We start from the raw sequence: 12,295 nt of genomic DNA, 5'->3' as shown, positions 1-12,295 counted from the left end.
CTTTGTGGGCCAGTGTGGAAACTGGGCTTTGGGGGCCAATGTGAAAATTGGGCTTGGGGCCAGGCAAGCTGGGCTTTGTGGGCCAGGTAAAACTGGGCTTGGGGGCCAGTGTAGAAACTGGGTTTTGTGGGCCAGTGTGGAAACTGGGCTTTGGGGCCAATGTTAAAATTGGGCTTTTGGGCCAGTGTGTAAACTGGGCTTGGGGGCCAGTGAAAACTGGGCTTTAAGGGCCAGCGTGGAAACTGGGCTTTGGGGCCAGTGTGGAAACTGGGCTTTGTGGGCCAGTGTAGAAACTGGGCTTTGGAATTTTGAAATTCTTGAAACTTGTAATTTGTGAAATGTTTTGTAATTTTGACAGAAATTGATTTTTGAAAAGACAGGAGGGTGTTGAAACCTTTCATTACAAAGTATTAAAATCTTGATGCAGGATCAGGATGTCAAGACCCCATAATGAGAGAAAAAACGTGATCGAAATGAAACAATATGGCTTGAAAGAGAAAATCTGAATGTTATTCTTTTCGTTTTTTTGTTTTTTTTTGTTTTTTTTTTTTGTTTTTTTTTTGCGTGAGTCAATTGTCTTACTTGCAATCATCAAACTGGTCATTATTTGCAATAGTTCGAAAAGCGAGGAATGTCATACATCCGAGATCTAATTTTGAGATGATTACATTTTGACTTTTTCTTCCGAGACTTTAGTGCACACATGCTTGAATTTACTGGCAAGTGAAGGATGAGAGTTGTTTAGAATGGTTTGGAAGAGAATGGGATAGCCATGCAGGCTTGTCACCTCATGCGCTCCTTAAAGGAGAAGAGTGCCAAAGCGAAACACGACGTATCTAAATAGTTGCCCCGGTTTGGTGTAATGAGTATGATGATGAATCCCTGATAATTTGGGTGAAAAATTCGAGTAAGATCCGCAAAGCTGCCCCAGTTTTGAGATTATGGGTTGATGAATTTCAAGGAAAAATGCGTGGTGAGGTCCACCAAGCTGCCCCAGTTTTTGTTGTTGTTGTTTTTTTGGCATGGGATTCTGTTTGGAAGAGGTAGTGGGCATGAAGGATCGGCTAAAAGGATGGCCCAATTGGTTTGATTTTCTGTTGCATGCTTTTGCCTAGTTGGCTAAGAGATCCCTTCTTCTTGAGACATTACTCTCTTTTTTTTTCATTCATTTTCAAAGTTTTTGTCTTTTTTCTCATTTTTTCAACCCTCTTTTTTTTTTTTTTTTAACACATTGAAAGTCATTTCGCCTTATTGCAAAGTTAAGCTTCATGAAAACGTGAGCAAACATTATTCAATCTGTGTGGACTTTATTAGGCTTGTAATGTGGCTAGAGCTAGAAGGTATCGAAAGAAAGGGTTAAAGGCCCAAATGAATGCTTGTCGGTTATTTTTTTTAAACAAGGGTTATCATCTGGCATTGTGTCAACTATTTGATCTTTTGAGCACTTTGTTTTTTCTTGAACTTCGTTTTTTCATTCTTTTCATTTATCACCACTTTGTGATTTTTTTATTTTTTTATTTTTGTTTTTCGTTTTTGTTTTGTTTACCCTTTTGAAGGATCCTTCTCGTTTGATCATTGAGTAGTCCTCATCTGCATTCCGAGTTGACTCATACTGATGATAACCCTTGCTTGGGAATAATTTTGAAAAAGAATTTATTTTTGGCTCAAACGGGGTAACAATGGTTATAGTTTTTGCTTTTTGGATAAAGAAAGAAGGCCACACATCATTTTGAACTCTGATTGCTTTATTTTCAAAAGATTAACTCCATGACTAGATGACCTCAACATGAGTCATTTTTTCTTTTTCCTTCTTTCTAGACCGCCCTTTCGGGTTTTCAATCTAGTAGACTTATTCCCTTTTTGAAAGTTCTTTTGTTTGTCTCAATGGATTCAGGGATCACCCAACTAGCACAAGTGAGAGTAACTTTGGTCAGGTCAATCTGCTCTAGTGTAAAGGTATGTTGATGAGGGTAGTGATAATGTTTGTTAGGGAAAATCCTTTATTTTAGATAACGTGAAGGGTGAAGGCTTTCAAGCAAAACGTGCACAAACATCTTGAAAGAAAACATCAAATTGTTATTTTTAAACATTTGACCTCAGAAAAACATGACATCCCAATTTTCTTTTTTATTATTCATCATTCTTCTTTTTTTTCTATTTTCAAAAAACAAGAGTTTGACGATTCACAAGAAAGACAAGTGACTCAAGATTGATTTCGTCTTATTTCTTTCTTTTTTGTGTTTTTTTTTCAATACCCTTTTATGACTCGATTTTCAGCACTACTTGGAGAACTCCTGTAGTGAACGTTCACATTGAAAGTCATGGATGAAGACGTGATACCAATGGGCCTACTTCTCCATAGCTAGACACTTCACAACATTGAATTCACTTGTACAATGACTTATGCTTTCTTATGTGATCTTAAAGCCCACTTCATTTCTTCATGGCATTTGTAGTGGCATTCTCAAGCCTTGCCTCAGTGTTGGGTTGACTTTCTTCACACTTTAACCATCCTGAATCAATCAAATTTTGCCTGTGCTTGAACACCCAACACCTTTGGTGGAATGACCAATAACCCATTCATGATAATCACCTTTTGTGTATGATGCATCACGAGTCTTGAGGTATTGAGGCTTTAAAGGCTTCATGTAACAAGTAGAGACCAAGCCTTTTATGCAGGAGACTTGGAAGAAAACATTGCATAAGTCAGAAGGTTAGGAGTGAAACTCATATGCCTTTCGTCTTGATCAACCTTTTTGACTGACGGCTTGGTAGGAAGTTGAGTTTGGGTCTAGTCTCCCATTTTCCTCAGAACGGTTTCAAAGGGTAGGCCAACGGTATTTAAGCGGTGGGATGTGATTGAGCTCTTTCTTCTCTAGTTATCCCAAGCTTAGACCAGACTTATTCACATTTACTGTCATAGTAGGACCTTGAGCGATCTTTTCAATCTTCACACAAATCTTAATTCTTTATCTGACTATCACCAAGTTTGCAAAGTTTAGGGAAACACTGCTCACCACGGTCTCACAGAAGGGTGATTACAGAGTATTGAGGAATAGGGGAACCACTTCCCTGTCACTCTCATGAAACTTCATTTGAGCAACAGTCTTTTCCCACCTTTGGCATATTCTTTGGACAATTTGGACTCCTTCACAAAGGTCTGCAGTTGTAATCTATCAGGTGCCACATCCCTGATATATTTGTACTACCTCAAGAAAGCATTCACTAGATCCTTCCAGAACTAGTTGCGTGAAGGTTCAAGATGAACGCATCAGTTAGTGTCATGCCAACCAAATTCTCGGAACAAATTTTCATCATATGCATGCACAATCATTTTCTTTTCGTACATCATGAGATGGCTCTTGGACAAGTAGTCCCTCCGGGTAATTTAAACTTTGGGGAGGTATCACTGAGACTAAGCATAACCCTGCAACATTTGCAAACTTAGAGCTTCCTTCCCCTTCCATGACTCTTATCCTTTTTCCAGCATTTCAAATTTACGCCTGTTGGCCTCAACATCCACTGGTGCAACGACATGAGGAGAAGATTTCAAGTCGGGTTACTTTGTCATTATCTTGCTCACAACACTAGGCTGAATCATTTTGGTAAGGACCATGAAAGTGCCCTAAGCTTCTTTCCTCTTTCAACTGCGTTATTTTTGGCCATTTGAATGCAAAGTTGTCCCGAGTCCACTCCCAAGGGTGGAGTGTAATTCAGGAAGAGGACATATCGAGGGAAAATTGGTGCCCCTAAAACTCTTTGTTGTGGATGTGGTGTGGGCGAACCTCTAGGATTTGGCTCACTTGCTCATTCAATTGTTGGATATCAACTTTCATCCCTTCTTGAACTTCTCCTTGGTTCTCCAAGATTTGGTAACTGGTTCGAGTCCTTTAGGGTATCTTGGATGTTTAACCGTATTTTGTTTGTTTTATTTTTTGCTGTTTTTTTTTTTGAAGCAATTTAAGGATACAAAAATGAAAATGAAAAGAAAAGAAGAGACAAAGTAGTTCAAATACTCTAGTCAGAAATTATAAAGCTGTGAAGATGTTGCCCCGGTAATATTTGGAAATTAACACGAAACAGAGTCAATAGGGTGGTTCATACAATGAAACATCCACCACATCCAGAAGTTCACAAAATGTGAAGCATAGAGAGTCTTGGTCAACCATCTCGGGCCTTATCCATCACATTCTTTATTTCTCTAGTCAGCTCTTGCAGCAATTGAGGAAAGTTTCAATCCCCTTAGGCGGGTTAAAGATTGACACTACAGACTCAAGATCAGTTAATAACTTCGGAACACCTTCAATGGCTTCATTGGCGAGGGAAGCTAGTTGTGAGAGACTTATCATCCAATTCGCCCTTGTTCAACAATATGCCCCTTCATCTGAATTACCAATTCTTGATGTCTCTTTTTTTCCTAGCTCGATGACATTTCTTCTCCAGTTTTGTCATTGTTGCTTTTATCCACTACTCGTCATTTTGAAATTGTTTTTCACAATTTGGGTCAGGGGAGATTAACTTGAATGGCAACTGGGTTGTTTTAACTCTTTCCACGATCCACTGGCTGAGGGAATCTTTCATTAACAGTCCATGATCTTGGGGCCTCTCTCGAAGCGAAGAACATTGCCCCAAGCGTCCCTAACTTGATGAAGCTTTTCAGCAAAGATTCATTCCTCATAAGATCTACAATGTGGCAAGAGATGCAGGCGTTGGCAATCCTCTCACAGGATACCCAAATTGTTTTTGTGCTGACACACGGATTTAATTAATACACAATACTGGATACCCCTGAGGGGGACATCAGGATAACTCCTGTATGATACACGATCTTTGCTACCAAGAAAAACACATCATTTAAAATTTTCCTCCTCTGAGCCTACACAGAGTTGCGCTCATACATTTCCCTTTTTCATCTTTGGTTTACACTATAATAGCTCACCCAAGGGACATGTGGCATTCAATGTGTCTTACTCATGCGAGAGATCTTCTTTCTGCATCGCTCATAACCTTGAAGGGTCTTGGAAACTTCAGTTAGGACAATACTGACTGGATTCTTTAGAGCGAACTTTGTATCCCACAAATGCATTCATGACGACGTAGCCGACAAAATCCATGATATTAGAAAAGAGCATGACACCATAGAGGATAAGAGATAGTACACTCGTAATTGTTTCCCACCTTTCCTCCTTAGTCGAACGATATATGTACCACTCTAGGTAATCCCGAGGAAGGCTCCTCGCCTTACCCTTAAGCATGAACTCTCTCTCTCCAACTTCACATGGTGTACTTTTATAATTCTCGTTAGCTGCAAGACATGGGCAAACTGCCCAAGGTAATTGTATGGAGCCTTGCCCTCGAGAAGTAATTCTAAGATTTGCTCAGATTCTTCCATCGTAGGCCCTAATTGGAAATCCCGAAAAGTGATACATCTCATTGGTGGATCCTAGTACTGGGCTAAAACAGTAATGGCCGATGTTTGAACTTCCACCTCTAACAGGCTCAACAAATTCTCATACTCCTTCCTGAATGCATCCTTTTAGGTTGTCTTCATTTTCTTCAGCAGTTCTCTCGGGTCATCCATATTACCCTCCTTTACTTCAATGGCTAACCTTTCCTTTAAAATTTCTGAACTTGAACCCCCCTTGACTTCAGATCTCATGTTAATTTCCATTTTATCTCAAAGGCTTAATCACAAAATTATAATTTCCTGACTAGAACCAGTGACAAGACCATAAAAATGCATGAGAAAAAGAAAGAAAAGAAAGAAAGAAAAAAATGTATCAAAAGATATAGTGATATGTACAAGGTATTGGATTTTATTAAGCAACAATGAGGATTATAAGATTGCACATATCTCCCTTTGTGTCCTATTGAAGGTTGAACACTTAAGATCCAAGGTTAAGTATATGAAATCTCACAAGGATGGTTACCTGAACCTAAAGATCAACGGCCACTAGAGCTATGGCCCCCTTCATAGTATCTCCACAACAGTCGAGTAATCAACTAGATGCGGAGACACAAGTGAAGAGAACAAACTCTAGCTGAGGTTCTCACGATAGCCAAACAGGAAGTATGTCCCAAATGGCACCGCTACACAACCCCTCTATTTCTAAGCTACGCTCAGACCCGGGTATAGGGCCCCACTCATGATGTGTATAATGTGTGTGTGAAGGGAGAATGCAATTGTACACCCCAAACCCTCACCTGCAAAACAACCAGAAGATTCCCAGGCAGATATAACACATTTTCTACCCTAGGGTTCAATATCCAACAAGCAAATTTATTCACATGCGATTATTCAAATATCAAAGATAGATAAAGAAAAAGGGAAGAAAAACATAAAGAAAAACCACATTGAATTCGCGCATATAGTTAAATGGCTTGACTCTCTTCACATCCCCAGTGGAGTCGCCATCTGTCGCAACCGGAATCGCGACGGGACGACGATCCAAAAAAGGAACGGGTTTTGAAAAGAGATTTGGAGTCGCCACCATAGTTTATTCTGGAAAACTACGGAAAAACCATAAAAAGGATAAGGCATGGTCTACAAGAACCAGATTCTAGGTTCGGGAGTCGGTTACGTGTAAGGAAGGTATTAACACCCTACAACGCCTGCCTTAAGGCAGTACCTTTAACTAAATGCACGAATATGATGTGGTTTTCAAAATGTTTAACTATTCCCTAAAATAAAATTATAAATAAACAAAATATATTTTTTTAGTTTTTTGGGCCCGACAAGGATTGACCTTGCTCCTACGTATTCTCATTCAGAATGAGAAATCAGGGTTACGTAGTTCTTTGAATCTGTTTGAGAATTTTGTTTGGAAATTGTTTGAAAATTTGTTTTGAAATGATTTTGGATTTTTTGGGAAGTGAACCTGACAAGGGCTAGCCTTGCTCCTACGTATCTCCACTTTTGATGGAGAATCAAGGATAACGTAGTTCTGGCTAGAAATTGTCTGTTGCTTTGAAATTGTTGATGTTTTTAGTTTTTGAAAATTTTATATTTTTTGATATTTTTATAAAATAAACGGAAAAGGTATTTAGCACAAGGACGATGCGTGCGATCACACGTGTGCTCAACCTTTAAAATATTTTTTTGTAATTTTATTTAAGAAAGAAGAAAAGGTTTTAGCACAAGGACGACGCGAGCGGTCACACGTGTGCTTAACCTTTAAAACATATTTTTTGTAATTTTATAAGGAAGAAGAAAAGGTTTTTAGCACAAGGACGACGCGAGCGGTCACACGTGTGCTTAAACCTTTAAACATATTTTTTGTAATTTTATAAGAAAGAAGAAAAGGTTTTAGCACAAGGACGACGCGAGCGGTCACACGTGTGCTTAACCTTTAAAACGTATTTTTTGTAATTTTATAAGGAAGAAGAAAAGGTTTTTAGCACAAGGACGACGCGAGCGGTCACACGTGTGCTTAAACCTTTAAACGTATTTTTTGTAATTTTATAAGAAAGAAGAAAAGGTTTTTAGCACAAGGACGACGCGAGCGGTCACACGTGTGCCTTAACCTTTAGACGTATTTTTGTAATTTTATTAAAGAAGAAGAAGAGGTTTCTAGTACAAGGACAACGCGAGCGGTCACACGTGTGCTTAAACCTTTAAAACATTTTTTTTTTGTAAATTTAGTATATATATAAATATTTTTTTTATTTTTTATGTATTATTAAATATATATTTTAAAATAAATAGATGTTTAGAATAAATAAATAAAATAACAACAAATAAGAACAACAATAAAAATAATAGAAAGAAAGAAGAAGAGAAAAAAAAAATCAAATAGAATAAGATAAATAAATAAAAAAAACAAAAAAAATAAATAAGTAATAAAATCAAAACAAAAAACAAAACAAATAGGGGTGTCCAAATGAGAAAATGGGGTGTCTAAACTATTTTTTAATTTTATTTACAGATTGGGCCTAAACCCAAACGGATAGGGGGTGTGAAAGTGAGAAACAGGGACTGCGGGAGAAAATTATTCTTGGGCTTGGCCCAGCACTGGCCCGGGGTGTATGGGGGTGCGCGGGTGAAAAGTGGGAGTGCGCAGGAAAGAAATTCGGTTTTATATGTTTTTGGTTTATTATAGAGAGTTGGGTCGATGAAAAGAAAAAACAGGCCCAAGGCCTTTCCATTCTTCAGCTCAGGAAACCCTTAGGGGTTCTCCCATTCTTCTCATCACACCATTTTACCGCCACTGAGACCAAGGGTCTCTTTCTCTCTGAGCAGGAGAAGCCAAAGGCGTTCACCCCACCGTTCTCCGACCACCTGCCAACCTCCGTCCAAACGCCACCGCGGTGCGCAAGGGGAAACCACACTCGCCTTCCGCCTTGTATCCTCGTCGCCGCTGCCACCGGTGACAGTCTCCGCGCCAATACCTCTGCGAACCAGCCACCACGCCGCTGCTTCTCTCTCGTTTTCTTCTCCGCTTCTTCGCGCGCGAGAGAGAAACTCTCGCCTCTCCGCGCCACGCCAACGCCACCCCCGGTGAGGCCACCCACCGCAAGCCGTGAGCCAAGGTCGCGCCAGTGATGCAGCTCGCCGCCGGGGTCGTTGCCGGTCACCGCGCCAGATTCTCTCCTCTAATCCTCTTCCTCGCGAGAGAGAGAAGTGTCGTGCTCCTTCACGTCACGTCCTTGCCGCCACGATCGAATCCAGTCGCCACCAATGCCTCCACGGTTCGACCCTTCTCGCACCTGAACCGCTGCAATCCCCAGCCTCCGTCACTGACCCGTGACTCCTTTCTCTCCCTATCTCTATTGATTCCACTGAGGCTTGCCGAGACGAGCTTTGGGGTTCTATGTATGGGTTTTCTGGTTTCTGTTGTATATGTGTTTCCTGCTCAAGGATTCAAATTCTTCGGTGTTGATTGGAGATGAAAAGGAAGCTTGAACGATGGGTTGGGTCTTTACAACAAAGTAGAACTTCATTGCCAATGGTGGCTGAAGAGAGTAGTGGTAAATTTGTTTCTTAATCTAGCATTGAATTGTGTGAGGGAATGGAAGAAACTTTGGAATCGGAAGATGAGTAAATGGTTTATTCTTTGTATTTCAGGTGTCGAACAGAGTGGAGAAGAGATGGAGAAGAGAAGATGACCATGATATATACACGGTTTGGAATATTCAAGCAACAATCACACACAAGCAGAGCATAAAGCTATTCTAACAACGATTGTAAATGAGATGCAGCCAGCTTACCTCTTGGAGCTCCTTTCTCTGTACTGTTTGCTTCGTGCTTAAGATGAAACCCCTTTCCTTGCGGTTTTCTTTTTTTGTTTTTTTTTGTTTGTAAGTGAATGATGGATGTTGTAACAAAGGTGAATGGGGCTTGGCGTTGGATGTCAGGGGAGTCTAAGATTTTTGCCTTTGGCTGTGGTAATCAGAGTGGATTATGGTTGAAGGTGGAGATGAGGAAGAGTCCAACGTTGTGTAGCCAGGCTCTCCCCCTTCTTGACTCTCCAAAGCTGGATCCTCGTGAAGCTAGTTCCCCCTCCCAAAGATCCTTCCCTCTATCATCAGGGGCGTATCCTTTTTTTAATTTTCTGTTTGTCTTTTTTTTCTTTTTGTGTTTTAGTTGGGTCAATTGCTCAAAGCAAATCAGAGATCCTTCCCCTTATGTATGTATGATTGTAACTTTGCCTATGGACATTTGGGTTGCAGACTGTGAACATCATAATGCAGGAAAGCTTAACTTGTGCTTCTGTAGTCCGAGAATAGGGAAAAGAAAAGTCTGCCATTCCTAAAAGGACTTAGTTGACCATTATATTTTTCTCTTTTCTTTCCTTTTTTTTTCTTAGATTTTTGTTTGTTAACGTTTAACTAAAAACATTTATATAAAATAAACCTTAAACAGTAAAAAGAAACTAACATAACAAAGGATAAAACGAAATAACTCTAAATAATAAAATGTAAAATAAAATAAAATAAAAATAAAATTAAAATTAAAATTAAATAAAATGAAATAAAACAAAACAAAATTAAATAAAATTAGAATTAAGAATAATAATACAAAATAAAATAAAATGATGAAAATACATACAATAAAATAAAAAGTACAAGACATATTACTTAGTCACCCGGACAGTGTTGACACTTTTGATGGTTGGAACTATCTTTTACATCTCTTGAAACATTTGATATGTCATTTTCAGTTGTCTTGTAATTCTGTCTCATATAGTATCCCATTAAGCTAAATATGAATACGAAATATCACTTGGAAACTTATCCTACTATCATTCACACATTCATGCATTCCATTAAATATGAATACCTTCTAAATTATTAGACTCAAAGTGAAAAATCATCTTAAAATATAAACGAGAGGACATTATCTATTGTTTCAGTTAGGAATCGAATTCAACTATTTACTATGTTATATATGTCATAAAAGTTTGAATGCTCACTTTTGTCCTAGTTCATTCTAAATATCTGTTTATTCACTCAAACTTAAATTATTTTTAAAAAATATTTTAATGTCAAAATAAATAAAAAATCAACAGTTCTGATAAATATATATTAAATACAATCACATACTTATTATTCTTTAAATTTATTATTTCATTATTGTTTCCACTGTTAACTTAATGTTTATAGAAGTTCATGACAATTTTTTAATTATTGAATTCTACAAGTTAACTTTTGATTATCTTATCACAGAGCGTTCATACATATCTAGTAAATGTGTATTATATATTATGTAGTTATGTTAGAATGAATTTTGTTTTTCTTAAACTAATATCAATAGTGCGAAATAACACTCTTTTAATAACTTTGGGTACGCATCTCCTCTTAATATAGTTTATAGTTTATTTCATAACATAGTTAAAGATATTGAGTGCATATTTTCTCACGTTATTTCATATTATAAAATAGATTAATGATTCAAATTGTATTACCTATATGGAACAAAAATTAAATATGTTTTTAATCCTGGAATTATTGTCTATCTATATTTAATATTTAATATAGTTTGAGTTATTAAATTTTAAAAATAATAAATATAGTGATGAAAAGTTGAAGTTATTCGTGGAATATGGATTTAAACTATTTCTATTGAGCTATCTTGAATCATTATGGAGCTTCTAGTAGAGTGTGAATAATTTAAACCTTATATTTTGGATCAAGTAGTGTAAGATTTATTTTGATAATGTATTCTGAGCTGAGTAATAGAGGATTTCTAGACCACTTTGATCAACAAATGTCAAGGCCCATTATTAACCTAAAGTGGACGTCCATGAGCTTATGTTAACAACGTGGTCAAAGTTTTAACCTAGCTTGGTAAACAAGAGTGTGTGAGACATTTTTGTGTGAGAGTGGTCATGTGTCATGCTCACATTGGAGAAGTTTTCTCATAGTTATCAATCAGATTCCACTCTAGGAACAGAGAAGATTATCCATAAACAGTGACCACATGTCCTCCTCCTATTGGAAAGAAATTTTGTCTTTGTCTCTAAGTTAGGTCAAGGTAGTGTTTTTAGAATTTTGCTTCTACATTTTAGAGACACACTTAGTCTATAAATAAATGTGTCTCTACCCTTGTATTCTTACTTTGAAAATTATTAATGAAATGCTGCCAAAATATTAAGTCTTTCTATTAGTCTCTAAAATCAACGCTGGAGCATCCCATGTAGTTTTTTCTAGTCACCTTTCTTGAAGAGTTGACCTAACCTCTTTAAGAGCATCTTCCACTCAAATTCTTTTACCATACACAACACCACAAGTCACGAGCCTTCACCTAAAATCATCAATAGCTTCTGCACCATCTCACCTTTAGACTATCACCATAGCTTGTGTTCTAGTTTTGGCCTAACTTAACTAAAAGGTTGCTATCATATAGTCATTAAAATCTAGAGTTAAATTTAATGATCATGTGTCGTTTCATGCTTATATTTAACTTGTTTACAACATTTAATACTTTATAATTCAAATGTTAGTATCTAACATAATTTAACATATGAAAAAGTTAATCTCATTAAATTAAAAATACTGTATCAATTTATTTTTAAAATTTTAAAAATCAAAATATTACAAAATTTTTAAATATAAATAAATTATGATTTTATATCTAAATTTAAGGACTATAAATATATATTTAATCTTATAATCACGTTTGACTTATTCAACCATGTAAATTAGATTGAATCAAAAGCAAAAGAAAAACTATTAACAAAAGAGAAAATTTGCTTTTTAATATTTTTACCTCGTATATCTTAATTGATATTCCCAAATAAATCATGTGTTTATGATTTGTGTGTATGTATGAATAAATTTTAAAATGGCATAAATG

At 37.1% G+C, this 12,295-nt stretch overlaps 1 long non-coding RNA gene across 1 annotated transcript; it reads left to right on the top strand.

Annotated features, from left to right (window-relative positions):
• The first annotated feature begins 5,807 nt into the window (after window positions 1-5,807).
• LOC148201272 (uncharacterized) lies at window positions 5,808-9,785 on the top strand. The gene is made up of 2 exons (XR_015785736.1): window positions 5,808-8,967; window positions 9,065-9,785. It is a non-coding gene; the product is annotated as an uncharacterized LOC148201272 (long non-coding RNA).
• Window positions 9,786-12,295: the final 2,510 nt, after the last annotated feature.

This window comes from Vigna umbellata, chromosome 4 (assembly GCF_029865625.1).
Source record: "Vigna umbellata cultivar VRB3 chromosome 4, Vumbellata_1.0, whole genome shotgun sequence".
NCBI classification, from domain to species: domain Eukaryota; kingdom Viridiplantae; phylum Streptophyta; class Magnoliopsida; order Fabales; family Fabaceae; genus Vigna; species Vigna umbellata.
The sequence above is the reverse complement of the archived record's forward strand: the minus strand, read 5'-3'. Positions and strand labels throughout refer to the sequence as shown.